Raw genomic sequence first — 16153 nt, 5'->3', positions numbered from 1 at the left:
GGCCTTTATCATTTTCAAGTTTTCTAACTAATGTTGAAAACGTCTCAAAAGTTTCATCCTTGCTACTCAGCAAGATGATCCAAGTGTACCGAGAAAAGTCATCTACAATGACCAAGTAAAATCTCCTACCACCCAAGCTCAACGGCTGGACTGGTCCGAAGAGATCCAAGTGTAGCAACTCTAGTGGATGCTTGGTTGAGATGACGTTTTTACTTTGAAAAGATTTTTTGGTTTGTTTTCCTTGATGACAAGCATTGCATAATTGATCCTTTTCGAACTTAAGTTCGGGCAGTGCCTCAACTAATTGCTTTCTTGCTAATTTGGCCAGGAGGTCCATGCTTACATGACCAAGTCTCCTGTGCCACAGCTAGGAATTTTCTTCCTTTGACACTAAGCATATAGTTTTTGAAAATTTCTTTTCTAAATTCAGCATAAAGACATTGTCAACACGAGGGGCAGTTAAAATCAACTCATTCGTTTTCCCCTCGAGTATTTTACATCCAGTGGCATCGAATATAACCTTTCTACCGCTGTCACACAGCTGAGCTACGCTCAGTAGGTTATATTCAAGTCCTCTGACTACGGAGACTGACTCAATAGTAGGATTACCACCAACGGTTCCTGACCCTACTATCTTACCCTTTTTGTTGTCTCCAAAACTTACGCTTCCTCCTCGTTTAAGCTCAAGTGTGATGAACTGAGTTTCATCACCGGTCATATGCCTCGAGCATGCGCTGTCAATGTACCACATCTTTGACTTCTCAGCACACCTCAGGCCTACCTGCAATATAGCTAGTTATCTTTAGGTACCCAAGTCTTTTTGGGTCCTCGTTTGTTAGGCACAGCAGGTAATACATCATTCTTAATTTTATGACGGCACACATTGGTGGTGTGGCCAGTCTTACCACAGAAGTCACAATGGACCTTCCTTTGTGGATGCCTTATTGGCGGGTCAGCACCATTGTGCTGAGCATGCCAACACACCTTGGTAGTGTGGCCTTTCTTCCCACAAAAGTCACACTGGACATTTCGTTGGGGAGTCCATTTTCGCTGACTAGTACTTGAGTACTCAGCGTGATGATGGGCACTTTTTTTATTCGGAACCTTTAGCTGGTTCTGAATAGATGTGATGTCCTTCCTCAGCTTCTTAGAGTCTGATTGGACCTCAATGACATACCTATGCATGATTTTCAGATTTTCATCTTGCCTGGTATTTTCCTGGAGAAGATGACGAAGGTCACTGAGTTTGACCTCCTTAATCTCATCACATCACCTGCTGAGTGCTCGCACTTTCTTGTTACACTTTTTGACAAGTGTGTAGAGATCACTCAGAGCGTTAATCATTTCATTTCTGAGCAATGGTAGAGTTGTTACCTCAGTTGGTTGTTCCTCATTGTCAGATGCACATAATGAGTCAGCTTGCTCAGAAGGACAGGGGTCAGCAGACTCATCTGCCATGAAGCAGATGTTTGCTGACTCAGTGGCTTCAGCTCCTGATGAGGATGATTCATCACTATCGCTCCATGTGGCCACCATTGCTTTTCTCCCACTTTTCTTGTCCTTCTTCAGAGTAGGACAACTCGACTTGATATGGCCAGTTTGATGACATTCAATGTTAGGGATTATTGCCAGTTAATCAATTGTAGCACATCGGAATTGCGGTTTAAAATTTATTTCTAATCCCTTTAATTTGATCTTTGTCCGTTAACCATTGATTGAATAAAACCTTTTGATCCGTTTAAGGATATAAACATACCCGGACTGTCTCTTCTAGAGACGGCTGAAGAATCCACAAGGTAGTAAGATCTCCGTAGTCAGGTGCACGAACAGCTATTGAGCCAGAACCGGTGCTAGCCGAAGAACGGAGGATGAACTGGAGAGATTTTGATATTTGCCAAAACAAAAATCCACTTTCAAGTGGAATGGTAGCTGCTGTCGAAAATCAATTTGATTTTCCTTCCTGTGGCCGCCGAATACATATATGAATTGTGTATTAATTAGATTGTTTTAGGTTTTAGGCTTTTATTATATATGGTGTAGTTATTCCTAAACCTAATTGGTTTAGGGTTAATTGGTTAATTACAAAACTAATCTAATCCTAACATAATCACTTAAATAAATACCAATAGTATTTATTCTATGCAATTAGTTACAATTAGATTAAATTTAATTACCCCAATTAAATAAACAACACTAATTAATAAATTGACGTATTAGTTTGATTAATTATTCACGAATGCAATTTCATTAATTTACAAATTAATTAATTACATCCTGTAAACTAATTAACCAATTAAATACTCAACGCCTAAATCTATTAATCAATTACATTGATACAAAGTATCAATTAATCAATTAATTAACCACCAATTAATTACCTTGACATTTCACTGTCAACCAATTAATTAATCTCATCCCTCCAGTGTACCGTTCGATAAGTTCTAACTCAGATGTTCAATGTGCACGATCCTATGGGACTGTCCTTAGCTAGAAGTGGGCTCATGGCCCACAGACAGTAAGTGGGTTCTAGCAAACCATTACTGCCCCTAACCAATACAGCTATTTCAGCAGTCTAAAGATGCAGAGACCCTGTAGTTATCTCTTAACTTCTTTTACCATTTGATATCGATATTATAAACTAAAGGCATGGCGACTGTCATCCTCTCTATTGTTTATGATATTTCTTGATCTTACGTAGATTAATGAATCCGATAAGTAAACTACTTATCAGGGTATGGCCACACACTTATCAATCTCACTCATCAAGTGGCCTGTGATATCATCTCACTATTATGTGAGCGGTAATTCCATCACTTCACTATCAATGCCAATGTGTTCACCTGTTCACCCAATCATACCCGTATTTGGCATCCTGTTACAGACCTGTTAGGCGCATGTCAAAGTGAACCGGATCCCACATTGATATTATAATGAAATCTGGTCTGAAGACAGTTAGAGACCTACTTAAGAAAACTAATGACACAACCACCATGTAGTTTTCTCGAGCGGATCGATCCAGTCACATGTATACTACATGTACCCATATTCACAACTAACTTATCAAATGCTATGGGTAGTATCAATTACCACCATACAGTCGTCAAATATACAAGTTTGTGGTCCTAATCATTCCCATGATAGAATAGACTTGGGATACGGTTTTACGATTATCAATCAATGGATTCTCTATTCATATAATAGCACAAGATATAAATGGACTAGATTAATGCCTTTATTAATGTGACACAAATACATTTTTATAAGAACCAATGCCTATGAACTAGGGGACACCAACATTCAAAGCATGTGATAGGCTTTGAGCTTTCCTTCTTGTATTTGTTGTCGCTTGACTCAGCTTTGTATTTGTCATTTCTCTTGAATGGCTTCCTGCTGTACTTGTCATTCTTACGGAACAGCTTCTTCATATGTCTTGTGAACATGGCCATTTCTTCATCATCAGATGAGTCACCATCAGTGGAGTCAGCTTTCATGACAAGAGACTTTTGCTTCTTGTCCTCAGCTTTCTCTTTCACCTCAAAGTTCTTCATTGATATCTCATGGGTCAACAGAGATCCGATGAGCTCATCATATTTGTAGGTGGTCAGGTCTTGGGCTTCCTCAACGGCTGTCTTCTTTGCTTGCCAGCTTTGGGGAAGACTCCTCAGTATTTTCTTCACTTGCTCTTCCTCAGTGAAGTTCTTGCCGAGCCTCTTGAGTTCGTTGATAATATTGGTGAACCTTGAGTTCATGTCAGAAATTCCTTCACCACCATTCATCTCGAACAGCTCATACAACCTCATATGTTGGTTCACCTTGGATTCCTTGACCTTACTGGTTCCTTCATAGGTGACCTCCAGCTTCTTCCAAATCTCCTATACTGACTCGCAACCTGAGATTTTATTGTACTCTACAGCATCTAACGCATAGTGAAACATGATTATAGCAGCGGCATGATTTTGTAGTTTCTTGAGGTCATCCTCTGACCACTTAGCCTCAGCTTTGACAGACGTTTGTCCGTCAACAGTTTCAACAGGAACAAACGGGCCTTGGACTATAGAAAGCCATGCACTCATGTTTGTTGCCTGAATGAAGTTTTTCATTCTGTTCTTCCAAAAGGTATAGTTAGACCCGAAGAACAGAGGAGGCCTAGTAATGGACAGTCCCTCAGGAAGAATCTGAGTTGTCTGATTTCCTAGGAGGAAACAAGTGCTGTTCTCAGCCATTGTGGGGATCAGCTCAAGATAGTTATATCTTGTTCAGTGAGCTGTTAAACTCTGATACCACTTGTTGGTCCCGTGTAACGTGACAATATTAGTTCCAAGGGGGGGGGGGGGGTTTGGAACTATTTAAAAAATTTCACGTTAGGCTGGCTGTTGATTTTTAACTTAGACTTACTCAAAGTCTTTTAGCACGGTGATACTGAGTAAGTTTTAGATACAAGCTTAGTCAACAGCTGACTAAGTTTGAATCTGTCCTTGAGTCAGGAGATAGCACTTGAGTCTATTCCTGAACTCAGCTTCTCAGTTCACTCAACTCAGCTTATGTTCTTTTTAGCGCTTTAACTAGGCAGTATTATAGCAAGCAATAAGTTAAGGAGATAAGGGTTAGAAAGATATTACTCAGCAGACGTATCCTGGTTCCGCCTCTCCGCCTACGTCCAGTCCCCGAAATTCCTTCCGAGCTTTTCAGAATCCTCTACTGAGCTCTTTAAAGGTAGAGCACAAACCTTTTACAATAGAAAGCTGAGTATACAAGAGTACCTTCCTCTATTCCTCTACTCACTCCTATTTCTACTGCTGAGTACTATGACCGAGTACTCAGCTTCTCCTTTCTATACTTTTAGAAATGATAAATGTTTGTTTCTCCAAAACAATAATTGCTAAGACACTTTAGATGAATAAGATCACTCTAGACTTTTATACAAGATTGGAATTGGTGTAAGATTTGCTTTGCTTTTCTCACAGAACTTCGAATATCAATTTGGTCAGCGTTTCGACTTAATTGAAGATCTGCATCGAATGAAGTGTTTGAGTGGCCTATTTATAGTGACACTTGAGGCACCGGTAATTTCGAATTTCAAAATAACCGTTGGAGGGAAACGGCTTCCTGTCGCTTTCACTCAGTACGTGCTCAGCGTCCTTGGCCAATCAGATTCTTGTATCTCCTGTCTTCGGCAGTGCTCAGCAGCTTTTCGTCAGACTAGACAGAATGTCTCCACATTTATGGCAAAGTCTTCCAGACAGCTTTCTGTGTCTTCCGATCTTTACCCAAAGTAGAAATACTTTGTCTTCAAGTTTATTCAGGCCAGCCATTGTCACGTCCATGTCTAAATTTCTAAAATTTATATTTTGATATGAGTATATATTATAATTATTGGGTGTATGATTTTAATTTGGTGTTATAGAAAAAGTTTGGAGTTAATTTGATGGTTTTATGTGGAAATTAAAAGTTTAGGATAATGTTTAAAAGATTATAGAAAGATGGAGGATCAAACCTGATATTCTTCATATTTGAGATATATATCTCAAATCATCAGATGGTGCGGTGATGATTATCTATTTTCTTTTTATTTTTCTTTCTTTTTCTGTATCATCAGTTTTCTCTCGACCGTTCTTCACCGTTTCTTTGATTTACGGAGATTCGACCATCCGAATCACTCGAAATTGAAACCATAGCATCCTTATATATAGTTCTAAGTCCTAACTGAAGATTTTTTGAGTTTCGAAAGTGTTTGGAGGGAAATGTCTTAGACAGAATTTAGCGGCGAATCGATCGGGTGTATTTTGTTCAATTAGTGACCAAGGTAAGTAACTATCAACTGTATTTTGAGTTTTATGTATATAGATATATATATATAATCAAAGAATTTTCAGAAATTGATATTTAAGTATTATACAGGTATTTTGTAAATTAGGGTTTTTCACGATTTTGCTTTTTATTGTGAAATTATGGTTCAAATGAAGCTATTGACTATGTTTCTATGTGAATTTCATATTTTACTTGATTATGTTGATTTAAGGCTTCATTTGGTTGATTTACATATATACATATATGTTTTTGGTTTCAATATATATCTATATTGAACAAAATGAATTTGATGATTTCTTACGAATTGTTTTTGGATTGAGAAATCTGTTGCGGTTCTTGTTGTTATTATTTTGGATTGAAGTCCAAATGTGATTTTTATGATACAAAAGGGCTAATTGAAGCCAAATGATTTATGGTTATGAAATAGTTTGGAATTTAATTGTGAAATGAAATTTGAGCACATTATGATTTTATGATTTTATATCCATCGAGAGTTATCCGGATCGGTGGTTTTATATTTGAAGACCATGTTCAGTGAGGGACATGGCCTATGTACACAGTCTGAAGACCTATTGGGTATGGCAAAGAAGTGTTGGGTAAGACCATATGGGATAGGCAATGTTAAGAGACGTCTCGACTATATATGTGGTTATGGATTGATACTTAAGGGGAGAAACTCGAGGATGGATACAATGTTTTAAGTTCATTTTGATTATGTTTTCGGTTATGATTGATTTTGATATAAGGTTTTACGTTTGATTGAATACGAGTTGGTTTGATAAAACACTTATTTGATTACGAGTTGGTTTAATAAAACACTTATTTGATTACAAGTTGGTTTGATAAAACATTTATTTGATTATGAATTGGTTTGATAAAACGTTTATTTGTTTTGTTTCGTTTTGATAAGATGCATTATATATATAAAGTTATATGAACTTAAGTTTTGAGTATATTTTATAAGGTTTTGATTAAATCTCTTTATAACTATATATATATCTGTAGCTATGTTAAGTAAAGTTGGTTTTTATAGCTGATAGTTTATTACTGAGATTTTTATCTCACGTTTTTAAATGTTTTAATGTTTTTAGGTGAGAAAGTACAGGATATAGAGAAGGTTACGACCGATTAGGCGAGGTTTGGCTGCTTATTGTTAGAATTATGGTTAGAACTTTGGTATTTCAATTGTAATATAATATGATATTATGAGATTGAGATAAATTGGAGACTCCTAAGTGTTGATTATGATCTTTCTATTTCACGCCCGATGCCGATTGAGATCGTCTAGGGTCGGGTGTGACAGCCGCTGACCTGACTTCCTTGTCGCTCAACTTAGCAGCTTCGTCTTGAAGCTTTTGGTCGAAGGCTTCTCGATCCTTCTCATTGCTGGGCTTGCGTTTTGTTCAGCACGAGCTGCGTTTTGATCTGCTTGGGCCGTGAGGCTTTCATTCGTTGACTTGGGCTTGACTTTCTCTTGTGGGCCTTTGGGCCTTACAACTTAATGTCTTATGAATTAAATAACTCAACATTGAACAAACACATTAGTTCAAATAAATCAAAGCATTTAAATTTAATGTGTTAGAATATGTTTATCATGGTAGTTTAATTCTTGTTAAATAATTTTGTCAAATCAAAATAACGTGGAAAGGTGTTTCAACACCAACTTCAGTTAAGGCGTGGGCACATGGCTGGACGAATTTGGAAGAGATAAGAAGATATTTTCAGATTTGATTTTGAGATATTATCTTATTTAATTGTATTTTATTTTAGTTAGGATTTGAATATTTCCTATTATCTCTATTTAATCATTAATTAATTAGAGATTTAGTTTCTTTCCTTATCTCTTAAGGATATTTTAGTCTTTCTTCTTAGGGGTTTCCCCTATAAATAGAGGCTTAACATTCCTTAGAGAGGAGAACTAGGTTTTATAGATTTTCATTTTGTATTGTTAAATTATTTTCATTATGAGCAGCTAAGTTCCATTTTCTGATTCAAGAGGGATTTCATTAGGTTGAAAGTTGTGAGGTTTCATGTATTAAATTCTTCAAGTATTAATTCAAGTTCTGATTTTCTTCTTCAATTCTTTTTATGATTATTGAATCACATTCGATCTTCTATTGCTATGTATTTATTCTTGATCCGTAATTGTCTTGAATGAATTACAACAAGTAGCAAAAATCGATCTTGAGTAATTGAGTTTTTGCTTGAGATTGATTGGGAAGAAAATTCAGCCAATTGCTATTGTTTGTCGACGTTCCTCTCAATAGGAATTGATTTGATAAACTTTCTTAATCCTAATGCGGTTATTGAGAAATTGGATATGCTTCATTCCCTTTTCTTAATAACTAGGTTGATTTAGATGCTTCATTTAAATTAATAAATTAAGAGAAAGTGAAAGAGTGAATTAGGTATTCCTTATACTCTTTAATCAAAGATTTGAATTTTAACTTGTTTTTCATTTAAACCAAGGATCAACAAACACCTAATGAACCCAATCTCTTGAATCGGGTTTTTCTCATTATTGAATTTCAATTTACTTTACTCGTTTAATTTGATTTAATCATCCAACGAAATCGCAATCCCCCTTTTTATTTTATTTGCTCATTTGAATTGAGAGGTTAATTGTTCTCTTGGGATTCGACCTGGTCTTACTATTACTACAAATCAAATTGTAGTCCAATAGAGGAATCAGTAAACAAAACTATAAATCTATTTTGTTGGGCTTCGACAAACCCGCCAATCTCACAACCTTACCTCATTACTCAGGATTCTCTATGGTTACTCCGACGCGAACTCCAGACGCACGAGCTCCGGTAGAAAACAGGCTCGCTTCTACCAACGTCAGCAGCTCTCCATCACCTTCCACATATTCATTCTCACTCATCGTGGTTAGTGTTTCATCTCTTGGTTCTTTCTTTTTTTCCTTCCAAATTTCATATAAATCTGGCTATATATTAAAATTTTCAAATCTCATTACCTCTCCATTTTCTTGACCGTATGTGTAACTTCCTAGGGTTTTTTTCGAATCAGCGTAGATCTTGGTTTCCATCCATTTTTTTTCAATTTTGGCAGCAGTAAACATACCGGCACGGGAAGCGTAACCGTTTGAGTCCTTCTTGAGCGGCAGAGTAGAGGTGAAATGGGTCTAGTTCAAATCTGATACCGCTCCCAGTTATTTTCGATTAGCTTTAGTATACTTCGGTACATAGCTTGTTTAGTTGATGCTTTTACTGTGATTAATGGCAGTCTGCCCATCAGTTTTATGCCCTGCCTATAATGTTTTCCAGCCACTGGGGACATGAATTTCGTCCTGGTTATAGGGCATTGAGATGTCTCAATAAGCATTTTCCAAATATCCCGTTGATGGCTTTGACTGCTACGATTACTCACTCTGTTCATGAAGTGATTATTCTACAATATTTTGTGCCTTTATTAGTAAAAATATTATCCTTAAGAGACCAAAATTTTCCACCACATCTTAAAAGCTCTAAGAATTCCCAATGCTTTTGTGCTCGAGACAAGCTTTGAGAGACCCAACTTAAAATAGGAAGTGATAGGAAAGGCTAATGATTCACCGAAGCAGCTTGGACAGCTTCCAAAAGATCTTTTCAAGTTTTATTAAACTCTTATTTTTGTTTTTTCTCTATCATGTTTCATAATTTGGCAATGGATACTTGCAATTCAACTACTCTATATGAGGATGCATACATTATTTACTGCAGAAAAGCTTCCCATATATGAATTTATGTTCTTCTAACTTGCAAAAGTGAGATACAAGAGGAACAAGTAACTAATTTATCATAACCATGTCAAACAAGTTGGCTGTTGTCATAAATTGACAGCCCTAATGCTATTACTTTGGTAGCAAATGCTTGAATTTTTCTTATTAGTCAATGGGACTGACATGTTAATCCAGAAAATATATTACTGTTAATGGTTCAATATACGTTTAACATTGGAATGCTTGTGGGAAAAGTGTACTTCCCCTGTTATGCTTGTCTACTTTTCTTACTTATTATTTTAAGTCTTTAATTCTCAATTATGCTGGGAAGGACTATCCTCAGTTTGTTCAACAATGTAAGAGGACTCAAATTATTTGATAACCCTTCCTTGCTCCCTTAACTTTGTACTTGAAGTCCGGATTTAGCATCCCCTTACCGGGATGATAAATTTGTTAACCCGTACACAGGGTAGAGCATTAGTTACTGTGGCTTTCTTATATGTTGTAAAGATTAGTAAATATGTATTTTTTGTTATTTCTATTTTCTATGATGTTTTTAACTTGCAAATTTACAGATAGAGACCGAATCACAGACTCGAGTTCTAGATACTATGATGGATATGGAGGGAGTTTTGTTGGCTTAAGTTCCTAGAGGGGGTGGGTTTGATGGTGTCTTTGTGATTACATTGGGAGAACTTAGCAGCAAAGTGAAAAAAGCTTGGAGTTCACATAATGTTAGCCGTGTTGGTTGGAGAATGTTCTCGTGGTGTTTCTTCAGAAAGCGGTGATCCAACATGGGAGAAAATGAACATCAGTAGTTTTTGCAGTACATATTCAATAAGGTATGACATTCTTTTGTATTTTGATAAGATAGGACCATTATTATAATGTGGGAAATTGTAATTTATAGTTTTTGGGTTGAAAGTTAATATGGTTGAAATATTGGGGAAAAAAAAGATTGGACAATTGTAGCTTCAATTTGTCAGATTCTCTGAATTATGGTATGAATGCTATATCATTATTTTGTTTTTTGTCTTAGGTTCTAGTACTTGAGATGATCTCTTTTATTCAAATTGAGTATTAGACCTCCACTAGTATAATTTTAGGTAAGGGTAGGTAATTTTGCAAGCCATTCCAATTGACAATTATACACGAATAAATTACCATTTGACTTGATGAAAAGATTACTAGTTGGAAGGAAAGGAAAAATCATTAGTAATGTGATGTGGATGAATGTTATGGGCAGTCTATGTATCAGTTTGTGATCTCCAGGCTAGAGCAAAAGCATGTCTTCATCTTGATGGCAAGATTAAAATTATTAAATACTTAACACAATTATCTTCAACTCGTTGGTCTTTTGTTAGGTAATGTCATATTGGAATTCAACTTTAGCAAAATGTTGGTCAGTTTATATACACGCAAGAGTTCCCTTCAATCCAAATAAATCATAATTTTTAAAAATTTTGGGAAATAAAATGAAAAATTTCAAAATTTATGAAAATTACTTCCGTAACATAAAAGTTGTTACCATTAATATAATATTAGGAACGACCGTGGTTGTTGCAAAATTTCAAATTTATAGCAACGATAGTTGTGGTTTCTTAATATCAAAATATATAGCCACGATATGTGTTGTTACAGAAAATTCAAATGTATAGCAACGTCAAAGCTTGTTGCGGAACATTATATTTTTTAACAACACCATCGATAATTGCAAAAGACAAATTTCATTGTCCCACATATGGTCCAAATTTGGCAACAAATGACTTTTTGCAACAAGAGTGTTGTTGCTAAATATATATATATATATATATATATATATATATATATATTTGGCAACAGCAAAAATTCGTTGCAACAAGCAAATGTTGTAGCGAAAGATACGATTTCGTTGCTAAAAATATTTTTCGCAACAAATTGTTGCGTTGCCAGAAATCAATTTTCTTGTAGTGAATCTTGAGCATGATGCCCTTAAGCTTTGCTATTTCATTTAATCTCCTACCCCAATCAGATTATCCATCAAATTGATATGTGAGAACTTCTTCTACGTCTAAGTATTGAACCCGAAAATTGAAATAGGAAACCTAAAGGATTTCTTCCATATGACAACTATTGAACATCTATGCATTGTTTGGTATATTATGCTACCTGCATGCAATATACCAACAACAACTAGCCACATACAACATTATAAAATTGTAAATAAATCAATCAACAAGGCAATTGTTTCAACTATGACAAAGGGTTCACTTCAATAAATAAGAGCATGTTAATAGATCAATAATAACAACAACTATGCAATGTTTGGCAGGTTATGCTACCCATATGCAATAGACCAACAACATAAGTTAGAGCATGTTCAAAACAACGGTTGAACATTTATACATTGATTCTGACCTTGCAAAGTCCATCCAAAAAAAGTACTTAGCCATTCAATCAACATTACAAATTGCTATGCAAGTGGGATGTAAGACTACAAGGTAGATAAAACCATAGTTTATAAATTGCCCATGTTTGTTTTAAGCCATAAACTGACTTAAACAACTTGTAAATAGTTCCCTAGGGTCTTGATAACATCCGCCATGAAACATAGAGGACTAAACTGAAGATATTCCCTAACAAAGAGGGCTTAGGGGGAAAAAGGCCCACCTCTAAGATGTATATGGCGTACAGATAGAAATACGGTGTCGTCTTGAGTATTCCTTCTTATGATCCGCCATGCAGCTCATAGTTGGAAATACGGTGTCGTACCATGGGTCCTTACAAAGATCCACCCGGCAAGAGGAAGAATGGATTCGCCTCATATGGCGATCCGCCTTTAGAAGAAATGAATGACTATACGGCATAACTCACTAGCATTAAAGATATCTCAAAACCTGCCAAAGCTTGGAGGTTAGAGGAGTGAGTTAGACTGCATTAAAGGAGGATTACTCTTCATTAAAAGAGCATTAAGAGAAGGTTATTACAGTTATCACTCAAACCTGTATAAATACCCTTGTAACATGACAACAGAGGTACACTTACACACTCTTCTTAGCTTTGCTTTGTCATTACAGTTTATTCTCTTAAGAAGTTTACTGACTTAGGCATCCGAGTGCCCCCGGCTGATCCCAACGGCGCCTCACATGGACGCTCTACGGTGTTGCTAAATCTACACAATATCAAGTCCATTTCGTAAAGTATTGAACATCTATGCAAATATCTCAATTCAAGTAGCCAAGGGTTTCACTTTAATAAATAAGAGCATGCCAATAGGGATTATGTTACAACTATTGAACATTTATGCAATGTTTGGCATGTTATGCTACCCATAGGCAATAGACCAACAATAACTAGCTAAAATTCCAATACAACATTCTAAAATGTAAACAAATCAATCAACAAGGCAATTGTTTCACTTCAAGTAGCCAAGGGTTTCACTTTAATAAATAAGATCATGCTAGTAGGGATTCTGTTACAAATATTGAACATCTATGCAATGTTTGGCATGTTGTGCTACCCACAGGCAATAGACCAATAATAACTAGCCATAATTCCAATACAACATTCTAAAATGTAAATAAATCAATCAACAAGGCAATTATTTCACTTCAAATAGCCAATGGTTTCACTTTAATAAATAAGAGTATGCTAATAGGGATTCTGCTACAACTATTAAACATTTATACATTGTTTGGCATGTTATACTACCCACAGGCAATAGACCAACAACAACTAGCCACAATTCTAATACAACATTCTAAAATGTAAATAAACAATTCAACAAGGCAATTGTTTCACTTCAAGTAGCCAAGGGTTTCGCTTTAATAAATAAGAGCATGCTAATAGGGATTCTGTTACAACTATTGAACATATATGCAATGTTTGGCATGTTATGCTACTCACAGGAAATAGACCAACAAAAACTAGCCATAATTCCAATACAACACTCTAAACTGTAAATAAATCAATCAATAAGGCAATTGTTTCAGTTCATGCCAAGGGTTCCACTTCAATAAATAAGAGCATGCTAATAGGAATTATGTTACAACTATTGAACATCTATGCAATGTTTGGCATGTTATGCTATCCACGTGCAATAGGCCAACAACAACAATAATTCTAATAAAAAAAAATCAATGAACATTAGAATCCTTGAAAATTCAAAAGAGTAGAGACTCAGATCAGTTCATACATATTTAAGTGAAAACATAATCCCTAAAGTATTGAACATCTGTTAATAACTATACAATTTTTGGACATTTATGCATTAATTGAAAGGTTATGCTAACCATAGGCAATAGACTAACAACAATAAGTTAGAGCATGTTCTGCTACTCAGAGGCAATAGACCAACAACAATAAGACTACAAGGTAGATAAAGTCATAGTTTATAAATTGTCCACGTTTGTTTTAAGCCATAAAGTGACTTAAACAGCTAGTTATAAATACCTAGAGGCATAAACAAGCTAGATCTACCTTTCTCAACATTATCCACAATAGCTTCACGAAGTATATAGCCAACAATAAGGAATTAGAGTGTATCTAAGAGAAAGGCCCACGTGTGACATGAATGTAAAATGCGAAATCAGTCCATACCTATAATAAAGACACATCCTTTTCATTAGTAAATCTGATGATTATTACAGTTACCTATGATAAAAGACCAAACCTTTTCATTGGTACGTTAGACAATTAATACATCCTTATTCCAGCAGATGTTACCGCAAGAGTAAATTTGATGATTATTATATGTTCGATCAGGAAAAGCTAGATTCAGGAACAACAAAACCCTAATACATCGAAGAAGAGAACACAAACTATTTCTATGTTCAGAAACAAAGATTTTCATAAAGAAATCTTCCATGGATTTAGCCTTAGAGACGGATGGGAGACCTAAACCTTGAACCATCGAGTAGAAGAGATGAGCTGAAGACATCGAGCTGAAGAAACCTAATTTACCTTATAACTATTGGTTTATATATGAGCTGAAATGTTAATTAAAATGTTTGAGCGTGTTAAATTTAGGAGAGGTAAAGGTTGATCGTGAAACTCATTTTCAATTGTCATTTCTTTTTTGTTTTCAGACAACGACGATAGTTATATATATATATATAAGTTATGTCATCTGATGATTAAATACCTTTTCGATCAAAATCGTGTTTTCTTTATATGATGGACGCATGTCATCGTAACGTCAAATGTGATTTGAGGGTGTTTGTACTTAAGCTTTCAGATGATATAAATTTAATATAGTGTCACGAAAACACATATCTGTCATATAACTTGTGTCATATGAAAGGCAAAATGGCGTTGTGAGGTGAAAAATGTCTCTTGTTGCAGAAGATGTTAATGTAGTTTATGGACTGCCTTTGGGAGGTGTAGAAATTGAGGAGTCCTAGGGAGAAGAGGAAGAAGAGTGGAAAGAATTTTTGTGTAAGCGGAGGAAGATGTTTGGACTTAAAGGTGGAAGCCCAACAAATTCTCTTGTTGTTGGTCACCTAGAGAAATTAAAAAAGGAAGTAGTATGTGATGACTTCCTTCTTCCTTTCATCATTTGTGTTGTTAATTATTGTATCAAATCAACAACCAATCCAGCATTGAACTATAAGTTCCTATATAATTGCATGGATGTAACTAAAATTAAGCAGTTGGATTGGTGCAGATTTGTTTTTAAGCATCTGTAAGAGAGTGATACTGAATGGAAGGATGGTTATTCATATTTTACTGGTCCCTTGCCATTTTTACATGTAAGTATTAACTCTTTTAAAATTTCAAAACATATGTTATATGGTTTGGAACATATCTGATAGTTTTTGGAACATATGAGATAGTTTTTGGAATGTATAGTTTAAGTTTCAGAACATAAATTGTTTACTATTTTATAACTTTGAAATGTTTACATCTTTTTAGATATGATATTTTGATCGCCTCGAAAGAGGTAAAATAAAGATGTTAATGAGATTTCCTTTGATTTCTGTTTGGAAGAATAGATGATAAAAAATCGTATGAAGAGAGAGCAAAAGTTGGGTTTTGGCAAGGGAAATGTGACCAGCATGATGGAGTTTAATAGAGGGGTGCAGCCTGAAGCACAAAGTACAAAGGAAAATCGTGAACACGATGCGAATGAAGTGCTGGTATGGAACCTGAAGTTTTTCTTAAACATAGTGTTTAGAACATGTTTAGTAAGATTTGTAACATATGTTATAATATTTAAAATATGTGACTTTTGGTTTAAAACATAGTGAAACCCGTTTTAGAACATGAGAAATTTGGTTTAGAACATATGATTGATATAAGTATGGGGATTATGCGTTTTATATTTTACAGTTTGTGTTTTGAAAATTTAGTAAACGTTCTAAATAATGTTAAATGTGCATGGATTCTAGTGTTTGGAACATGTTTAGTAACATTTGGTACATATGTTATAATAATTAGAACATGCCGATATTTGTTTTAGAACATACTGAGATTCATTTTAGAAGAATCTTTTTAAGCTAAGTATTTTGGAGCAATATCTCTTCCAAGTTTCAATCTATTGAGCCAGTAGTCAAATGTTCTTGAAAATGCTGCTGCTCCAGAACTTGAGAGAGATTTGCAAGATGTTAGGGAAGATGTTATGGATTTAACACATGAGGTTGATAA

The sequence above is a fragment of the Euphorbia lathyris genome, chromosome 7, assembly GCF_963576675.1.
Source record: "Euphorbia lathyris chromosome 7, ddEupLath1.1, whole genome shotgun sequence".
NCBI lineage: Eukaryota > Viridiplantae > Streptophyta > Magnoliopsida > Malpighiales > Euphorbiaceae > Euphorbia > Euphorbia lathyris.
This window is presented reverse-complemented; position numbering follows the sequence as displayed.